The sequence below is a fragment of the Thalassophryne amazonica genome, chromosome 9, assembly GCF_902500255.1.
Source record: "Thalassophryne amazonica chromosome 9, fThaAma1.1, whole genome shotgun sequence".
Taxonomy (NCBI): Eukaryota; Metazoa; Chordata; class Actinopteri; order Batrachoidiformes; family Batrachoididae; genus Thalassophryne; species Thalassophryne amazonica.
In genome coordinates this window covers 25,576,167-25,598,395 of record NC_047111.1, presented here as the reverse complement: position 1 = coordinate 25,598,395, position 22,229 = coordinate 25,576,167, and the positions used below count along the sequence as shown (strand labels likewise).

Sequence of the window (22,229 nt, the reverse complement as noted above, 5' to 3'; positions counted from 1 at the left end):
TACCAGGGTGTCTGATCTGAAACTTTGAATTGAAAAATTGTGGTCTGTCAGTGAAGACTGAGGGTACATATTAAATTTTGCTTATACCCAAATATTGTTTGAAACCATCCAGTCGATGGTGTGGAGGTTAGTGATGCTTGGAACTGAGTGATCCTAGTGTTCGAGTATATTATTTCATAGGAACAATAGTTGTGTATTTTTTCTGTGAAAAGTAGGACTGGTAGGATTACATTAAACTATGAGCATATCACTGAACTTTAGTTATTCTGGATGCCAGTTTTTTTGTTTGTTTTTTTTTAGTTCACTTTCTGGGTAAAATATTTATAATAACTCAGAAGTGTAGCGTCAGTTTAATTGGCCTAATCATCACCAACAATGTTTGTAACTAGTATTCCTGATTACAATTTCAGAGGGGCTTGTTCATGTGTTTCTCTAAGGAGAGGAAGACAACCCTGACATGAGGAATAGGCTGCAGGGGAACCGTCTGGCATCATGGATGTGACTGAGCATTAATGGGCCACCTCTTGGAGAATTTCTTTATGACCGAGCTGTGGTTACTGTGGTTACTTACAAAAAAAGTGAAAAACATTAAATGCACTCAACAAGGCTACAAGCTTGGCCACTGAGGCAAAGATGCCAGAAACATATTGGTGTGTGTGTGTGTGTGTATATATATATATATATATATATACTAAATAGAACTTTTTATGTTAAAATTATTCTAAATTTGTTGCCACTGTATTTGACAATTCTCCCGTGATAAATGAAATGGTCCCTTAACATTTCCATAAAATGATGACAATGTATTATTGGCTTTTTGTCCCTTCCTGATTGTTGTATGTATGTTCCAGTTCCTTTGTAAAATTCATAACCTGAAAGAAATTGAAAATGACTCTTGAATTCCAATTCATTTCTTAAATTGGAGTTGAATTTTGACCTGAGTTAACAAACAGGATGTAGAATTACATTTCTAAAATTCTAAATTTTGCACAGTCCTATGTTTGTGACTTCAGAGGGTGTAGGCACTTTTTCCCCTGACAGACAGAAGGATTTAATGAGTATTGAGAGAAAAAAAAAAGAAGTAATTTTCGGCATGTTCTCTGACAGTTGCCTTGAGAGATTCACTGCAGCCTAAAGTTGATACTAAAGTTTTTATTTTTCTTTCTTTGGAAAACTATAGAACATGATTGCCAGTCACCAATAAAATAAAACACTTATCCGGCACTGTGCTTAGGAAGTGCCGTGGCAACAGTGCAATGAATGTCAAGGCGGTGCTGAGCTTTGGGGCCGGCCGACACATTTTAAGCTCCGCTGTAATCCAGGAGGGATCAGTTGGGTAAATCATGGCATAAAGCTTAAAACCATAATTGATTTATGTATTTGCTGACCAAAGACGCCCAGAGAGATTAGCAGACGGAGAGGGCTGGTGATGGATAGGCCGCCTCACGCAGGCGGCATTTGGAGGTGGGGGTTGGATTCAATTGAAGGGAGATTTGTCTGCTTGAAGTGCAGGAATGTCGGAACACAGACTGTGGCATGAAGTCAGAATAAAAGCTTACCTCATACTAGGGGAATTTACGTTTGTCACGTCATTTTAATATATATATTTTACCAGCTGAGGTTTTTCATGACATTTCCTTGGTATAAAACTGTTTGAGTCAGAGGCTGTTTGTGATCGTTAACACAAGTTGTTTTTCTCTTTAAATGTATTTTTATGAGCGATTTCTTGTGAGATCAAAGTTTATTCCAAATTGATTGTTTTCCATGAGAAACCAAACTGTTTCTTCTTGCATTTTTTTTTTTTTTGTACTCACCAGAGGGGGAAGAAAAAACCCTCAAATTGCAAAATTTATTCAGATGAAAAACGTAAGGAAATCTGCAATGTAAATGCATCAAGCAAATAACAAACAAACAAACAAAAAAAAATCACTTATTGAAAATGGTTACAGAAATCTAATCCAAAAGCAAAGTGTTTAATGGAACATCATAAAAACTCAGCATTATTTATTGTAGCACTATGTGGAGTTTAGTATTTTTTGTTTTAAAGGGCTTCGATTAAGTTTTTTGCTATGTGACATAACAATTTTCGCTTGGCAGATGAGGTATTTTCCCCCTATTATTTTAGAATACAGTGTTAATCTTGGGCGTGTGTGTGTGTGTGTTTTGGGGGGAGTCTCTTAATAATCTGAAGTAAAATTAAAACATTTGCGTATTTATCTTGCATAAGTCACAGGGGGCTCAAAGAAGCTGTGAGCCTACATGATATTTTCAGCAGGAGAATGTCTGTGAAAACACTTGTGGAATTTTGGGCTTTGGGAATGTTTGATATGAAAACTCAAACATATAAAGGAGATCAAACCTGATTTTGCACAATGTGACCCCTGTAGTATTTGTCTTATTTGATCAAGACTATTTTCATATTAAATTATGTTCCTTGAAAGTTAATATTTGGATGAAATACTTAATGAATCAATTATTTTGTTATTTCAGAATGTTAAATGTTTAGCAAAAATGTGGCTGTATTTAAATTAATGATCATTAAGGCTTAAACAAGTGTACAGTGCCAAAGTACACTGGTTCACACAACAGGATCACATTTTCGATCATAATTCAGTAAATTTGTGCTCATCTGGTTTCTTTTTGCATTGCTAAGAAAATCTTGATTAATTTCAGCATTTGGCTATGTTTTAGGGCTTGTTGCATGGGAGCATGTACCCTCATTTATTGTTTCCTGTTACAGAGTACGTCACATTTTTGTACGTCACCAAAATGTGCACATACCAATGATACTGGGCAGCTGTTTATGGAATATCACTAGTTAAGGTATAGTTAAGATGTAGTTACTCTTTACTGAGCTATGTCTTTGAATATATATGATATCAGACCTATTAATAATGCACAGACATGGTGCGTCACGATTTGTGTACGTCACGCTCTATAGCATTCTGGTTGTTACAGAACCAGCTTGGAACTATGCCACACATTAAGAGTGCATTGTTGTTTGGTTCTCACAATACATCTTGGTTTGAACACTTCAAGCAGTAGCTAACAGTTCCAACAAATCTCTCTCAGTTGCTCAAATGTGGACATGCCTTTGGAACAGTATTAGTTTCAAGGAAGTAGACTTGTCAAAGTATGGTCCAAGAATCTTCAAAAATGCTTTTTTTTTTCTTTTTTTTTTTTGCCAACAATGGGGTGCTCTAAGTTTTGATTCAGCTGTGTCTCCACACTGAGCAGGTATTAAGCTCTAAAACCTCACAGGTTAATACTCCAGACAGTAGTACATTACATATTTCAAGGTACTTCATTTTCTATCCTATGGTGGCCAGAATCTGTACACATTCCCATGCTACGAGCCTGAAGACAAATATGATTTCGCTAGTTAAGCAACATTGGCTTAATGCTATAACTATACTACTCACATTTATTAAAGGGGAAGGTGTGTTTTTGTATTGTTGACAGGATTATCAGGAGTGTGCCAAATCAATGCCAGGATAAATGCCATTTAATAAAAGTTTTGTTGGTGTACCAAGCTGTTTTGTTATGGGGTAATTTTCAGGCTTTTGGGCTATGATCTGGATTTGGGTTATTTTGTGGATTTTAATCTTGAGAAAGACTGCCAAACCACTCAAGAATACTCAGAAGCATCAAAGCAAACAAATTTCTACGCAGTTATGTCCATTCACTTGGAATTATTTAACATAACCTAAAAATTGAACCTGCTCTGTGAATAAATGTGAGTAGTATATTTGACTGTAGTTTTCTTACCTGTTATTGTAACATGATAAAAAGGCGTTGTCACTCAGTACGGAAGTAAATGTGAGTCTTGCAGGAGTGATATTTTCACTCAATTATGTTTTTTTTTGGGGGGGGGGGGGGGGGGGGGGGGAATGATGATCTCCAAAAAGTATTCCTTACTTTTTTCCATGCATCTTCTTCGCTGCCAAAATGAGGCTTAAAATGAGTCTAATTTTGCCGAAAACTCCGGAGCTCCTACAGCGGGCCCCGAACCTCCGGCCGGTTTTCAGGATTTTTCAGGACGCCTCGTCCTCGTACTTGAGGAGTATGTATTAAATAATGTGTGATTATAAAGTGAAGAAAATAGATTTGATGTTGTGTGCTCATTTGGACGTTGGACACTGGCCAGATTTGGACTTGCCAGACGATGCTACGAGTCGTGGCTGATGAGTTGGTTCATGCGGGTGTCATTTAATCCCTCAGTGCTCCGCCGCGCGTTTGTCTCCTGAGACATTATGAATCCTCTCTTTCTTGTTTACTGGCCGGCTGTCAGACTTCTCCAAGGTCTCTCTTGACCGCTTCCAGATTGTTTTGTGTTTGTCTGTTTGTCCCTGGGCCCCGAAAGGCGAGAGTGGGATAGTAAAAGAGGAGGGAAAAAAAAGTCATTCCATTTACTGGACTGATCACTGAAGCGGGTGGTTCTGACATGTCATGACTCAAACGGCATCATTTCTGCCACTCCTGTCTGGCCGCTGACCATACGAATGATGCTGCAGGCCGCCGCCATATGCCATTAAGCGTGCTGTAAAACAGGATGGGGCTTTATCCACCTTATTGATGCGCCAACGCCCAGACTCCTCTGCAGCTCCCCGCGCTCACCTTTTGTGAGGAGAGAAGAAGATTACAGCTGATGGTTGTGTCCGTGTGCTGTGTGATTTTCTCGGGGTGTTTTATTGCCTCCTGCGAGTGTTGCTGTGAGCAGAGGAGCTGCAGCTTTTCGAACAGGTGTTTGGGTGCTTATCGCCCGCGTCTGTGCCCTTATCTCTGGCCCTCAGCTTCCTGCATCCTCTCTCTTGCATGCCTTTGAGTGGGGATATATTTCACTTGGCCTCTGACCCCAAACCTTCCTCGCCATCGCTCCGGGTCACTCTGTCTCGCTCACGCGCGCTCAGAAAGCTGACAGACGACGACGACCCAAGCGTTTCATCAGAGCTTCGTGATTCGTGGCACGAACCTTTTAGTTTGAGAGTTATAGATGTAAATGAAGCCTTCACGGCTGTTTTTCCAGCAGGGAGTTGCACGTCCTAACAAGCGTTTGCAGAGACGCTGGTCGTGCGTGCGTGTCCTGAGAGGAGATCGAGCTCGTGTGCCTGCTTTTCAAAAAAAAAAAAAAAAAAATCTGATGATTTTATCTGACAGTTTTCTGAGCATTTAAAGCAAACAAAAACAAGCAATGGCTGTTGTAATAATAACTTCTGACTTTAAGGCAGTTTAAGTCATCACCTTTGTTTGTTTGTTTGTAGATGCTAAAACTTGAAAAGTGAATTTTATGAATTCTTGAAATTTTGTGTAAAGTGTTCAAAAAAAAGTTGAGCAGTTTTTGATCTGAATCTGCTAAAATTGAAAAATAAAACATCTTAAATTTCTTTCTTTAATTTTTTTTTTATATATGTGCTAAATCTTTCTTCTGTGTATTCTCACTCTGGACTTGTGATGGAAGGTGTGAATGAGATGACGTCGGCGTTCTGACCGCCCTCCTCCAGCGGAGGTCGTGGTGGTGACCAGCTGTAACCTGGCTGACTGAAAACCCACAATTTAAGACAGGAGATTCAGCAAAAAGCTGAATTAATTTAATGTTTTTCAGGGCAAAAATAACTTACAAGTCAGTGAAGAAAAAAAAAATACAGCTTAAATTAAAAATGCAATAGTGAGTTTTTAATAAGATATTTTGCTTTTATCTATTTTGTTTTTTTTTACAGTACAGTGCATTTATTCGGATTATTTTTATTATTTACACAAACTACTCAATGTGTCATGTTTCATGAACTGTGGTGAATTTCTTCTATATTTTATTGCCGCCAAAAATGTTCAAAAATGGAAACAAATCAAAAACAAAGAACGGTCTCTTAAATGTAAAATTGAAGTGATAACGAAAGTAAATATAGATTCAAACATTGGTGTGTCACTGTGAGTGTGTGCACATAGATTGAATTGATGTATTTAAACACACACAGAAGTGTGTGTAGAAGTTAATGTTTGAGGGACGGGTTTATTTCACTCCTTGGTACTTCCAGGTTCACATCTCACATGTTCAGGAACTTCATGAGGACACCTCAGATGGAGGTTTAGACGTCACCTGATGAGTGTCCCCTCGTCTCAGCTGTCCACATCCAAAACACTTAAGTCTAACCATCATCATCTGGTGCAGACCATCATCCAAACCATCACTCCCACAGGAGAAGCTGATAAATACTTCTGATGGCTGATGAACGATTTCTGCTTTGTGTTGTGCAGTTTTAAGATGTTTTTTTTTTTTTTTTGGTGACTATATTCAAGGTCATATGTTCATGCAAGAATGTGAAGTTTGTTTTGCCAAGTAAAGTGTTTTCTCAGACTGAAGGAGAAGCGGTGATTTAAGTGGACTGGAATGTTCGAGCGACTTCTCCGCAGACTCTTTAACGGCGTTTGGAGCCACGAGTTTGATCGAGCATTTTGTCAGACTGATTGGTCTCATGCCCCCCCCAGGCCCTCCCTGCTCCCCAGTCCCACGTATGGACAAAGGCTAAAGTGTCTGTGGGATGGTGGGTGATGGTGGTTCGGAGGGGGTTCACCCCCTCAGAAGACCTGACAGGGGCCCTTCTCTCTCTCTTTTTTTTTTTTTTTTGTTTAATCCCCGTTCTGAGTGGGCTGAGAGGGGAGCGACCCCACAGTCTAACACCCATGACAGAGTCTATTGTGAGCATCAGGACTCTGTTACAGTAGGATGGATACAGGGGTCTCAGACCCACAAATACACCAACATCAGCCAGGTCCCGCTTATTTACAGTAGGTCCTTTCATTGGCCGAGTGAAACAGGAGCCGGAGGTGGAGGTGGGGCTTCAGGGGACGACCACTGTTTCGGCTCAGCCAGGCCTCCACTATAGGTCAAAGAGCATGGAAGGTGGGGTTGGAGGGGTTACAGACCTGACTTGTGTGTGTGTGTGTGTGTGTTGGGGGGGGGGGGTGCTCTGTGGGAATTAAGAGAGAAAAGGTAGACTTTTTTTATGTCGTGCACGCACACATTTGTGCACAGTGACGAGAATAAAGGCTCTGTATTGAGTTATCACAGTGTTTGAGGCATTGAAAACTGAAGCATTGCACCAAAAAGTGAAACCATTTTGGGGTTCATGTGGTGAGGACATGACAGCTGTTTCTCAAACTCTTGTAATCTTTGGTACGCCGTCTCTTTGGATGAACCTTGAATTTACTAGAAAAGATGACGTTATAATATCTGGACTAGAAACAAGGCATCGGACATATGCAAGGGTGGTGGATTCTGGTGTAGCCAGTGGGGAGGATGCACCACCTGAAGAAAGACAATCATTGGAACAACAAGTTACAAACTTTTTATATCAAAAAGGTGTTGTCATCCATCAAGACACAATATCAGACTGTTATACTATTCCAACTAAAGATAGAAAAAATAAACTATCTAACATTGTTATACGATTTACAAGCAGAAAATATAAAAATGAGTTATTAAGACAGGCAAAGAATTTGAAAGGAACGAGTGTCTATATAAATGAGCTTCTAACAAAAAAAAAATGCAGATATTGCTAGGGAAGCAAGACTACTAAGAAAACAGTAACATATTGTTGCTACATGGGTCTGGAATTGTAGGGTGTGGATTAGAGTGAAAGAAGGAACAAACGGTATACAAATCAAAAACATGGAGGACCTTACGAAATACAGACCTGAATAGACAATCAAATATAACATCTGTTGGTAATTGGACCAACAAAAAATCAGATCAAACATGGAAACAGAGGATAAAATATATGACATAGACACTAATATTGATGAAAGTATATTTGACTTAAAAACGATTGGTTGTGAGTATTATACAGTAGAACAGCTGAATACTGAAAAAATTGCAGAAGATACCCTGTCACTCATACATATAAACAGTCGAAGCTTGTATTGTAAAATGTCACAAATAAAAGATTATTTAAATCAGTTTAAAAATAGATTTAGTATTGTTGCAATCACTGAATCTTGGCTTAAAGATGATCTCATGGATGAAGTTCAAATGGAGGGATATGAGCTGTATTTTGTAAACAGAAGATATAAAAAAGGCGGTGGTATTGCTCTGTATACAAAAACAGATCTGATGTGTACAATTGTTGAAGAAATGACAATTATGAATGATGTCATAGAAATTGTAACAGTGGAACTTGTACATGAAACATCTAAGAATATTTTAATCAGTTGTGTATACAGAGCACCAGATTCTTGTGTTGTGAAATTTACAGATAAAATAATTGAATTATTCCATCAAATTAAAAACAAAACGCTTTTTATGTGTGGGGACTTTAATATTAACATAGAAAGCTCCAGCTGCCAAAGATTAAGTGATTTTGTGAATTCAATGTATAGTTTGGGGGTATTCCCCTTGATAACAAAACCAACCATAATTACATCGCAAAGTGCAACGGTAATTGATAATATATTTACAAACAGAACAGATGAAATTATCAAGAATGGGATCTTCATGACAGATATTAGCGACCATTTACCAATTTTTTCAATATTTAAATCTAATAATAGGTACAACAAAAAAACTGATATAAACTTTAAAAGAGATAAGTCAGTAAAAGCCTTAGAGGCATTAAAATATGACCTTAAAAATCAAAACTGGGAAGAAGTTTATGTCAGTGATGTTAATGTAGCATATAACTCATTTATGAAAATATTGATGAAATCATACAATAAAAATTGTAAACTAATTGAAATTAGTAAGAAGAGTAAATAAACCATGGCTGACAAAGGGAATAAAAAATGCTTGTGCAAAGAAAAACTGTTTATACAGGTGCTTTTTAAAATAGCAAACAAAGGAATCAATCAATCATATAAAAATAAACTATTAACAATAATTAGGAAACAAAAAAAAAGATTATTACAGTGAAAAACTAAATAAGAGTAAAGATAATATGAGGGTAACATGGGGAATTATAAAAAGTGTGATTGATAGTGATGGAACGAAAGAAACTATTCCAAATTACTTTAAGGAAAATAAAGAGATATATGATATAAAAGAAGTTGCAAATGGGTTTAATGATTATTTTTCAAATGTAGGGTCAAGTCTGGTGGGAAATAAACCAATAATAGAAGATAAATTATGTACATTGGTAAATACGGTCAATAGTATTTTCCTGGACAATGTGGAAAAAGATGAAATAAGAAATATTGTAAAAAACTGTGTAAGCAAAAGATCAACTGACCATGAAGATTTAGACATGGTGACTGTAAAAAGTATAATAGAAATTGTTATTGAACCATTTACTTATATTTGTAATTTGTCTCTGTCAACTGGGGTTTTTCCAGATGAAATGAAAATTGCTAAGGTAGTCCCATTATATAAAAATGGAGACAAACATAATTTTTCTAATTACAGGCCAGTATCATTGCTTCCACAGTTTTCTAAAATTATGGAAAAAGTTTTTGTAACAAGATTGGATAAATTTATTGAGAAACATCATATTTTAAATAATGCTCAGTATGGATTCAGAACAAAACATTCGACAGCTATGGCAATTATGGAACTAATAGAGAAAATATCAACAACAATAGATAATAAGGATTATTTTGTAAGTATTTTTATTGACCTGAAAAAGGCTTTTGATGTTATAGACCACTCAAGATTGCTCCACAAGTTACAACAATATGGAATAAGAGGTGTTGCACATCAGTGGGTAAAAAGCTACTTAGAAAATAGAAAACAGTTTGTTCAGATAAATAATACCAAATCAGAATTGTGTAACATTATTTATGGAGTACCACAAGGATCGGTACTTGGACCCAAACTGTTTATTTTGTATATCAATGATTTTGTGAATGTATCCAATGTGCTTGGCAGCATTTTATTTGCTGATGATACAACGCTGTTTTACTCTGGATCAGATATACAGTAAGTAGCACAAGTGATAAATACAGAGTTGGAAAAAGTTAAACATTGGTTTGATATAAACAGATTGTCACTAAATGTTAATAAGACAAATTTCATATTGTTTAATGATAGAGCGAAAAAAAATAATGTGTCATTACAAATAGATGGAATGGATATACAAAGGGTAAAAGAAATGAAATTTTTAGGAGTCATGATTGATGAAGATCTTACATGGAAGTCACACATAAATTACATAAAAGGAAAAATAGCGAAAGCCATTGCTGTTTTGCATAAAGTAAAATATTCATTAAATAGTTATGGTTTATTAACATTGTACAATTCATTGATTGTCCCATATTTAACTTACTGTGTAGAAATCTGGGGATCAACATATACAACCTATATACAACCTTTATTTATTTTGCAGAAAAGAGCTTTAAAAGTGATTAGTAACAGTGGTTTTAGAGATCCATCTAATCCATTGTTTATTAAGTATAGGGTACTTAAATTTCATGATTTAGTCGATTTGAAAATATTACAAACGATGTACCAAGTTAATAAAAATACCAACAAACATTCAAAATATGTTTGAAAAAAGAGTAAGTAGTTATAAATTGAAAGGAATAGAAGTCTTTAAAAAAACAAGATTTAGAACCAAAGTAAAGGAAAGGAGTATTGCAGTAAATGGTGTCAAATTATGGAACAATCTTAATAAAGAAATTAAAGAATTAAGGTCGCTTAAATTATTTAAAAAACATATTAAATTAGATGTATTAAGTAAGTATGAAACTATGAAGTAAGTCAGTGGGCTGCAAGAAAGTCAAAAAAAAAAAAAAGTAAACTTAATAATGTTTGGAGTGTCTTAAGTTTAAATGTAACCTGTCAGTGATGTAATCTATTAATTAATGGTCATAATTATGAAATGGGTCAGTGGTATGTGACAAGTTAAAGAAATGCAATCTGTTAAATAATGTTGACTATGATGCTGTATATTGAAAGATTGTATTGTTAAAAGGGGCAGAAATCATAAGACTTGTTCTTCTTTCTGCTCCTTTTCATTCTGGTATTGTGGTGCTTTTGTTTTTTTGCTTTTCTGTTTTTCTTTTAAATGAATGAAATAAATATAAAAAAAACAAAAACAAAAAAAAAACTCGGAAACCTCTGGAATCACTGTGTGTCACGTGAGCAGTTACTATGTTGGACTTTGATAAGAAGTTCCACTTGCATTGTGAGGAACCGACAGGAACAACATTGTGGCTGTTGGTGTGTTTCTGTGTGTGTGAGCTGCAGCACACTGGTGCCTCAGTTCAAACAAACTTTGACTTCCAGTCTGAGACAATGCCCCTGTTGCCCCCCCCCCCCCCCCCCCACTTTAAATGCTTTTATGGTAAATTGAGCATTTTCAGGTGATTTTTAATTGGAAAATTGGAATTAAAATTGAAATGAAGGGTTTTTTAAATACATCTGTATCTGATAAACATGAGTTGCCCAATCAGTGCACATTTTGCTTGGGTTTTGCCCCATCAAGGGTTTTATTATGAAAGGAAATAGAAATTGGAATGTAAAAAGTTGCAGTTGCACACTTTTTCTTTCTCTGTCTTCCGATGGCTTCTGGTGCCTCTTCAGAGCCAAAATTAGAATGAATATGCCTTCCTAAGTTATGATATATACATTTCTGAATGTGCTTGGGTCCAAAAATCGATGTTACAGTTGGTTATCTGTTGGGTTTTATGACCGTTTTTCTGCCTGGGTGGTTGACGACCAGGATTCAGGGCAGTTTAATAACATGGTGGATATGGAGATGTGTGGCACCACAGACCTGATCTGACCTTTATGAATGTAATGTATAAATAAGAGGATGAGAGCCTGCAGAACCTCAGATTGCAAAGCATTGCAGAAACTCAACAGGTGTGTAAATTATTTTGGTTTTCGGGCATTTGTCAGAGCCGTGACAATCCAACACAGTCACAAATCAGCGTGAGCTCTTTCAGCTACATAATACAGTAAAAGAAGGCTGCACACAACTGCATGAAAACAAACTTTCCACCTGATTCAGTCTCTTAAATCATCATTATTCAGCAATCTGCTATAATCTTCTTATTTCAGATAAACACATGGAAATATATCAGAGCTCCTTTTTACTTTTGCTGGACTTTGATGTAGGTAAACCATTCTTAAGTCAGTACCCAGACCAGCCTATCATGAGAACCAACCAGCACCTTTTGGCAAAAACAAAAAAATCCAGAATAATCTGAGTGTCAACGTTAAATATTAAGAGGCGAGGATGGAGGGAACGGCTCGCAGAGACGTACAATAAGCACGGCACTCCCTCAGGCTTTCAGCCGCCGGAACAGATTTTATTATTTTTACATGGACAATGACAGCAGGGGTTAAAGGTCAGCTGGCAGGAACTTAACAGATGAAGCAGTGTGCGGTGGGGAGGGGGTTGTCGGACTTTGGCTTGACCCCCACCACCCACCCCACCTCTCACCCTTATTGTTCTGAGAGAACACAAAGACTCCCGTCAGAATGTAGCGGTCAGCTTCTTGGCCAAACCCACTGAGCCGAAGCCATGGCAGCACCAAACGCTCCCAACCAGCCAATCAGGAGACAGGATGGGCCACTGCTTTCTGAAGGGTGCAGAAGAGCAGCTGGCACATTCAGCAGCTCTCTGACAGCAAGTTTGAGTTTGACAAAAACCAAATTCTGAATGTACTGGCATCTCAGCTTTGATTGGACGAAAGAGCAGAGGCCCCTCCCTCCATCTCTTCCCCACTGCCGGGCCGTTCTGACCGTGTCAACAAATAATACTTCAAAATAATTGAATAGAAAACAAACAAAAACTGACAAAGGAACCACAATTTGTATTCAGTTTCAGCTTTCAGTGACAGCAACTATAAAGTTAATACATTTTTACAGACTTGCCTTTGGTGTTTTCTTAGAGTAGAATTTGTATATCTTCTAGAAAAGATATATAATTTTTTGTATAGCTGGAAAAAAGTTAATATACTTATATTGAATTGATTTGGTTTCAAATGCACATTTCTTATTACTGGTCCCAAAAAAAATCTAAAATACAACCTCTTAGAAGAAAGTGCTGGGATAATATGGACAATGCAAATATAAACCTCTTAGGGATACTTATATTTACTTTGATTTCTGTTTTATTGCACACAGTATGAACCCAAGATAGTTCATGATTTGTGGTCAACTGCATTTCATTTCTTAATTTACATTCATTCCCTACAACACAGTCCAAAAAAGTTATTTCAAACAGATGTCAACAGTTGACTGATGTCAACAGTTGACTGTCATCACGCTTTAGTGCAAAAGCAGTATCCATGAAAGATGGGTGGAGGATCTCCAGTTTGTCAACAAATGTGTGAAAAATTATTGAAAAGTTTTAAAAACAATGTTCTTGCAAAAAAAAAAAAAAAAAAAAAAAAATTGAAGGGATTTGCATATGTCGCCCTCTACAGTGCATTATACCATTTAATGATTTAAAGAATCTGGAGAAACTTCAGTGCCTTGATCTCTGATCCCTCAGATGGCAGTGCATCAAGAATAGTCATTCATCGATAGCCGATATAACCATACAATAGAGTTATGTTCACAAATGCCACTTAAAAAACTTTACTGTGCAAAAAAAGAAGCTTTATGTTAAACTTCAGTATCAGTGTAAACCACTCTGGCCTCTGAGGTATCTGGATTGGATCATCACACAGTGGAAATGTTTACTGTGGTCATACACAGTAAAATCACCAGTGTTAAATTAACACTGACAGTTTTAATTTAACACTGTCAGTGCTAGTTTTACACTGGTGATTTTTCTGTGTACAAGTCAGTATTCCAGGTCATGTTTGGAAGAAATGGATGCATGTGCTCTGCACCAAAGATGAAAAGGACCATCCAGACTGTTATCAGCAACAAGTCCAAAAGCCAGACCCTGTCATAGTATTTGTTTGCATCAGTGTCATTGTCAAGGGTAATTTACACTTCTGTGATGCAGCATTAGTGCAGAAAAGCATCATGTGATTTTAAAGCAGCATATGCTGCCTTTTCCTGGGATGTCTGTGTATTTTTCAACAAGATGCAAAATCATATTCTGCACACATTGAAAAGGCATGGCTGCAGAAGAAGAGGATACGGATACTGGACCGTCCTGCATGCAGTTCTGACCCCAAATAGAATGTGTGTTGATGAAATGCAGGAATTGATGTATATTAACAAATCAAATAAAGCTGACCAGAAAAACATGAAATATCTTTGGTTTATGCTGTCTGCAATGAAACAAAAATCAAAGTTAATGTCAGATTCACTGTGGGGGTTTAACATTTGTTTTCCACACTGTCCACCCAAAAATGTTTGAGTATTACAGCAGCTATTTGCCAGCATGTTTTGCCGCATTAGTGCGTCTGTGGGCGTGTGCATCAGAAATGAGTCACCGGATAAAGTTCCGGTGACATTTTTCTCCTTGAAAGAGGGGAAACGGCAAAAAGTGAAAATGTAGTGGATCAGAGAGCTGGAATGCAGTGTGAAAAATTTCGCTGTCTTTCTATTTGCTGTGCGCACGTCTTGCTCCCTGTCCTCTAAATACCCTTGACATATTAGTGAGGAGATAAAACAGCCAGCGGAGAGCGGCGGTTGTGGGCGGGTGTCCACGCAGTGCAGGCAGGAGCTAATGCGGAGCGCAGCTTTTATTCTTTGACCTCACCTGCCATCTTCGTGGTGCTTTCACGAATGCTGGAGATAAAATTTCCATGTTGTCTTTGCAGTCTTGTCTTTTTGTCTTTGTGATAATATCTTTGTCACTTTTTAAAATTTGTTTTCCTTCCTGTGTGTTATCTACTTGGAGTTGTATGTATGTATATGTGTGCACATTATTTCCAAAAGAATAAAAGCATTTATCTACGATAGTGTCAAAGCACTTTTTCAATGTTTTGCATTATTAATTAATTTTTTCCAACCTTTACCTGGTTTAGTTTGTCTAATTTGACTGAATGTCACATTAAGTGCACAGTCGTGTCACAATAGATGATTGGCTGTGATTTTTGCCTAGAACACTGTGATTGGTGCTTGTCTGCAGAGCCCGGCTGTTCAGGTCCAGGTTTGTGTGGTGCCTTTAGTATCTGCCTTGAGGCTTGTTGGGAAAATCCTAATTATGATTTTGGGTGGTCTGAAGAACATATAAAAAATGATACCCGTGGATCCTCTGAGAAGACCAGTTACTAAAGACATCCAGTCATCACTATAGGGGACACCGGAAAGAGCCAAAGTCTCACAACCACACAGACCGGAAGCACCAGGACCTGAAAGACTTGCTCCCGTTGTTTTCCTGCAAAGGTTTTTGCATTGCCAAACACCTCTGTCTGCTGACCTTGTGAGTCCATACTCTCTTGTTGCACATCTCTTGATCTCAAAGGCAGAGGACCCAGAGACATGAATGTCACTGTGGAGGTACAAGGGGCGATTGAGAAGTTTTGACCCTATCCCAGAAAAAGTAGGGTGTGGTTCTCCATCTTTTGTAGTCTGAGGAAAAAAAACATTTCTTGAGAATGTGTGAAGTTTTGACTGACTTTGTGTAATGTTGAGAAATGCTGGTATGTGTATGCGCACCACAGTTGCCAGTATTCGGTGCAAGTGCAGTTGTGCAGGTGTGTGCACTTTGCATGTTGTATGCACTAACATGCCATGCACATGACGTCTGTGTGATATTACAGTAGCTTTAGTCTTGATCAGTTCCTCACTCACCTTCACACTTGGTGCAGTCGGGTTATCCATTGATCCTGCACAGATGCTGGTATCGTCTGCAAAGTCTAGATCAGCAAATGTGTTCTTGCCAAAAAAGGACACCTGCTGTGGTGGTTGACACAACTGTACCTAGCACCCAGTCCATGCAAGCGCTTGACAGTGTAGAAACCAGAACACATCTCTGAGGAACACCAGAACTCATTCACCTTCTACCCCTTAGTCCAATTGAGGGTCACGGGGGGGTGGAGCATATCCCAGCAGTCATGGGGCACGAGGCGGTGTACACCCAGGACAGGATGCCAGTCTGTCGCAGGAACACCAGAACTGACTTACACAAATTTAGCTATTTAAAAGAAAAGTAATAAAGTGAATTAAAGTTTCCCAGTTATGAAGAGTTCCTCTGTTACCTGCTTTTTGTCACATTAAATTTAACATATTTGGCTTTTGGGCAGTTTAAATAGCATTTTTGTTTTTTGTTTGGGAAAAATCATTCGTAATTAAAATCACAAGCCTTTTTCAAGCTAAACAATGAATTGTTTGAATGAAATGAAATGATTGGCTGCACCTTTTGTGGCACCCAAACTCTGCACTGACATTCATGCAGAACAGTCACGAGTTCGTAACTTTTTCAGTTTTTAATTGTGTATCTTTTTACCTTCCCATTGAGAATTAATTAGCAAAATTTGGTATTAACGGTGAAACGAACTCAAATATTGATATGTAACTTTATATGTGCTCAGGTGGTTTTTCTGTGGACGGGGTGGAATCTTGTTAATTGTTTCATTAATGAAGCGGTACCATTAAACGTGTTATTGTGCAGCTATCAGCCGTCTTGCGTTTTGTTTTTCTTTGTGGATACGAGGCCTGGTGGTTTCTTTTGCAGCAGCCTGTAAAACTGTAACGGCCCGGCTCTTGGTTTTTGTTGCGCTGGTCGATGGTGCGGTGTCCGAGCTCATATAAGCACCCAGAGGTCAGTGGGCATGGTACAGCTTTCACATGGCCCCGAGGTCCTGACCCCCACCTTTGTTGGCCATATTCAACCCCCCCTTCTCCGCAAGCACCGAAGCTCTTTGAGTGGAGCCCTCGGCCCCCTGCAGAGAGCGCCCCTTCAGCACATTAATAGTGGCACTGGAACTAATTGTCCAACCTTAGATGTGTTGAGACCCAGATTGCCAGTGCACCTCCCACCCCACCCCAACACTCCAGCCCAAAGAGAAGAAATCCTTCAGAAGAGGAATCACAAAATTACTGTTTTCCTTGTCGCTCTGTAAAGCGTAGCACTCTTCTTCAAAAAGCTTCATTTATTTCTTTTGTTACTGTAAATGTGCATCAATTCAAGTTTGTTTCCAAAACACGGCCTTTTCAGTACTTGACTTTTTTTTTTGTCTCACCACTCAACGATGGCATCGATTGCACTTTTATTCCTGTGAACAGACTGAAGCGTCCTTGTTGTTGTGCACTGCGCATCGACGATGCTATCTGCCACCATTTTGTTGCTCAGTCCAAGAGGAACGAAAACATGCCAGGCCGGCCTTTAGTCTCTGGCTCGTGTTGAATAATCGCTGCCGTCACTGTAAAATATTTAGTTCCAGGCTTTGAGCTGTGAGCAGCAGCGCGGGTGTAAAGTGGTGTCTAGCACCAGTCTGTTGCTGTTCACACTGTCTCGTCTGCCGCTTTCAGCTTCACTCCAGTTCAAAGAGAGTACAGACACAAGCAGGCGGCGAGGCCTTTTAGCATTTTATTGGACCAGAGGAAGCATTGTTGGGAAGGTGTTGGACTGTTATCTGTCTCGTGTTTCTCAAAATGTCACTGCGGCTGCTTGTTTGTAGCCGTGTGTGTGTGCATGCGCGCACGTGGATGTGTTCATACAGCCTTTAGCAGCGTTCTGTTGGTGTGGAAATGTGTGTTTGCGTTTGACGAGGAAGACGGCAAGCTTCCATTTTTCACCGGAGAATCAGAACCCTGTTTTCCCTGTAGGCTTGTTATATGAAATATAGGCCAAACCTTTCATATTTTAAAAGTCTGTTTGCATGTTGTTTCTGACTCCAAGAGTATTTTCAGAATAGAAATGAATCTTGGAACATAGCAGCATCCTGACAGGCTTTTTTCATTACCCTGTGTGCCAGCAAAGTGACAGTAGCAGACTACTGTTTGTGATTAGAAGCTTGGATAGATATCTGGGGTGATTAGATTTTACAGTGATTTGGTCAAAGGTCAAGGAAAATGTGATTTGAAAAATGACAAAATATTTGTGAGTGGCATCACACATCAATTTGCACCCTCTCTTTCTCCTCTGACAGTGTGATTCCAAGTCAGAGTTGTCACTAATTTGCATATTTTCTTGCAAATTTGTGTGTCCAACTATTCATGAAAAATCACAGCCCAGCGACATACTAATTTTAGGAAATGGGAATTGTGTCAGGAAGGGTATCTGGTGTAAAGGTTTTGCCCAATCCTAATGCAGATCTCTGCCGGATCCATGATGGCAACACTGAACAAACAGCCGAAAGTTGAGCAACAAAATGACACATTTAAATTATAATGTTTAAGGTACCAAAAAACGGGAAAATGTATCGGCCTCCCTCAGGGCCTCTTCACACGTAGTGCAAAGTTTGGTTGAAGTGCGCACGAAACAGGAATTTTATGCAAAACGTGTAGAATCATCCCTGCCTCTAATGCCTCGTACGTTTGGTTGAAGTGCGCACGAAACAGGAATTTTATGCAAAACGTGTAGAATCATCCCTGCCTCTAATGCCTCGTACACCTGTTGCTACAACTATTTGCGCACACAAGCGGCTGAAAGACAGTGTGTGCTCTGTGTGAATCCATCACACCCTCTCGCGGCAGGTGTCTGCCAAATTCCAGGTGACACACATTAACATCTCACACCACTGGCATGGCACTTAGAAAATGTGTGGTCAGTTGCACTCTTGGCATGATAACAGACTGCAGACAATCACTGTCCTACTCGCAGTGAAATTTGTCTAGGCATGAGTGTGCCTTTGCAAACACACACACTGAAATGTGGGTGTGTGCGCTCCACTCACAGGAGTTGTGGCTTCCAACAGAAGCAGCTGTGGGAATCTGTTGTTCTGGACATCCCAGCTGTACAACACCTACTGTTTGGACAGACATGGACTAACAACTGTCCACTGTGAGGCGCGTGTGTCTGATTGCTGGACTTGCGTGGAGATAAATAAAAACATATATTGCCGTGGCGATAAGCTGCAGTGAGGGAGCGCGTGCACTGAGCGGACAGTGACAGCCTGCCAGGTTCAAACGGGCCATCAGATCAGAACATGCAGCGGGTGATCTGGCCGTCACATCACCCACATGAGCTCTGTTCCACATGACGTGGTGTCAGTGCTGTGGCGTGCCATCCACAAGACGTGTGTCGGCCAGAACACACGTGCGGGGCGACTGGACGCACTGGACCAGTAGATGTGGACATGATTAGAGCACACTGCTACCCATTCATGTCATTTCATGACTGTATGTGTGTAACCATGGGTCATCTACAGAGGAACAGACGGATCATATTTGTATTGCTCGCTTGATAAATGTGGTGTTTTTATATGGTGTGTGATTTAATTTTTTTTTTTTTGTAATACTTCTGTGTTCTTCCTGATATGAGGCAGATTCCCGCAGCTTTCAAAGGACAGCTCTGTAGCTCAGTGGTAAAGTTTCTGAATGGCAATCAGAGCTTTTGGAAGGTATGGGTTCGAGTCTCGTGGGATTTTTATTTATTTATTTATTTATTTTATTCCACATAAGCGGCGCGATGTGGTTCCACAGGTTCCAGCTGGTTTTTATTTTTTATTTATTCCACATAAGTGCTGCGATGTGGTCCCACAGGTGCTGGATGGTTTAAATTTTTTATTTATTCTACATAAGCGACGCGATGTGGTCCCACAGGTACTGGCTGGTTTTTATTTTTTATTTATTCCACATAGGCAGCGTGATGTGGTCCCACAGGTGCTGGCTGGTTTTTATTTATTTATTTTTTATTCCACATAAGTGGCACGATGTAGTGCACCTCACACTGTTCCTGCTCAAAACACATCGTCACATGCATGAACTCTCGCACCGGGATTGTGCATGCCTGCCTGTCTGCGCAATGTTTCGTGGTGTGCTAATTCGAACTGTTTCGCGCTGTTTTGCCGTATCTGACCAAACTTCGCACTGTGTGTGAAGTGGCCCTAAGATTAAACACTTTAAAGTACTGTATGTGGCAGAAATCGACATACTTGCCAGTCCAGCTGTGGAGACGGACAGATGTACTTATGAATCCCCAAAGACGTAGTGTGATATTTGCTGCCATTCAACAACATATCAGTCAACTTGTCCAAGTCCAGCAATTGCTCCAGAGGCTGTGGTGTTGGTGTGAATAGTGATGCCGACAGGCCCAAGTGCGCTTCTGTTATGACCGCAATGCAGATGCTGCGCATGCACAATACAACCGCTGTTGCCGCAACACGTGCGTGATGCAGTCTCAATACATCTGTAATATTTCCATGATAATCCCAATGCGTCCTATCCGTTTCCTCAATACCTGCGTGATGCATCCATGATTGTTTGTCATATATGCACTATACATTATTAATATATCCGTAATTCATACTGAGTAATTTTGTCATTATTGGCCAGTTTTGTTGTGGACGACAACGAACGCCCGATATTTGTATACTCAATTCATGTGCAATTAATCCTCTCTCCAGTGGGACCGGGCCTTTACAATAACATTAAAGAATCTGAAACTCATAGGCTGCTTGTATGTATATTTCCAAACTCGTGCAATGTGTGTAACTGGTATTTTAATATAACTAACATTTATTACATTTCTTAAAATTCTAGGAAAGCAACACATTGTATGTCCAGTATAACAAAGTAAATTTACACGTTTACTACAAATCTATCATGAGACACCAGAGTCACCATCGTAATGGATGAAGCCACGATGTAAACTGCATCATCTATACCAACTTATTTCAATAAAATACAGCTATCTGTGTTGATAAAATGTAGAAATGCTACATGTCATAGTTTTAAGTTAATCCTCGCATACCCGTAAATGGAAACAAATGTCTTGGGGAAAGAAAAAACCCACACGTTTTAACGTCACGCACATTTCCACATTTTTGTTACTGTCCCGATGCTCTGTGATGCACGCCGGCCACAGGTGCCACCCGTTTCTAGGACAACATCTGCACATGAGACTCATCAGCTGGACCTGTCCTCCGTGTGATGTGATGCCTCGTATTTCACATGCCGAATAATCGGCCGTTGCCCACATTTCTCCTCGCGCCTTTAAATAAACTGCATTACAGGAGTACAGCAGCACGTAACCCTGCACAGAAATGTAGCCGCTCTGACAGATGTGTATGTGACTATTAAGAATTACAGCCACGATAAGAAAGAATGCACTTTATCCTCTTGTGGCAGCAACGCGGTGAAGCAGCGTTTACTCTTATTAAGTAGTAAACGCTGTGCTAATCCATAACCGGGCAGCTTCTCTGCTCGCATCGACGTCTTTTCTTCTCGAACATGTGTGTAGTAAACGTGAGTTGAACCAGTCCAACTGTAAAGAAGCTTTAGAAGCGTAAATTTATTTAGCACCATTTACCAACTTATTCACCTGCAACTAATGATGGGCTTAATTAATCATCACTTTTTTTTTTTTTTTAATCAAGCAGAAAATCTGTAATAGTCAATTAAAATAAAGTTCTCTGGACAGTTTAAAATTTTTTATTGAAATGTCAAGTTTACACTTTAGTTTGATCTTTCACCAGAACTGAGTGTTTGCATGTGTGATTGTGTCTGGTTTTTACTGGGATTTCAAAAAACACATCTATTGCAAACTTTTCACATTGTGTCACATAGTTAAACGCTCATTCAAACAGTGGTAGCTACAACAAACATGCTGATTGAGACACTGCACAGGATGTGTATGTAAAACTTCCAGATGTGGTATTGTGTAAAATTGTGTGTTCTTGTATAATTGGATTTTGTCTTGCACGTGTTGAAACACCTCTGCTCGTCTCTGTGCTGGAAACGGCATCAGGGCTCAGAAACTGAAAATGTAGTTGTTTGTCAGTTACATCCCAGCCAGCCAAACACTAAATGCTGGCATCTTGTTAGTCACCAGATTAAAAGCGCACATTGGCTTTTATGGGCGTGTGCGTTTGCAGATTTTTTTATTTAAATTTTTCTATCCCAACTGATGCATTTATCTAAACACCGGCTGACATGCTCCTGGCCCACCTCATGTCAAACGTTTGGTTTTCTTTTTTTGGAGTAAGCAGTGAGTGATTATTTTTTTTATTTTTGGAGTGGGTGAAAAATGACTGGAGCGGGAAGCCATGATGTGCAAAGCGGCCTGCAGTGTCGGTGAGCGGCAGCTCATCTGAACCTCACATGGTTTCAAAAGTCACAGATGCAACAGAACACACCCAGAATGTGTTCTGACCAAAGCATATTTGCAAAAATGTAATTTTAATCTCATTTCAGACCACTTTTGAGTGACACAACTGATTTTGGGGAAAAAAAAGGATTTCATGTGACTTTTGACTATTCATACTTGCAACATGGAATCAGA

At 39.1% G+C, this 22,229-nt stretch overlaps 1 protein-coding gene and 1 long non-coding RNA gene across 3 annotated transcripts in view; both read left to right on the top strand.

Annotated features, from left to right (window-relative positions):
* zbtb16a (zinc finger and BTB domain containing 16a) overlaps positions 1–22,229 on the top strand; it is a 350,151-nt gene that overhangs the window by 40,668 nt on the left and 287,254 nt on the right. The window lies entirely within an intron of this gene.
* Positions 398–18,234, top strand: LOC117516924. The gene is made up of 3 exons (XR_004562573.1): positions 398–550; positions 2,819–2,823; positions 18,222–18,234. It is a non-coding gene; the product is annotated as an uncharacterized LOC117516924 (long non-coding RNA).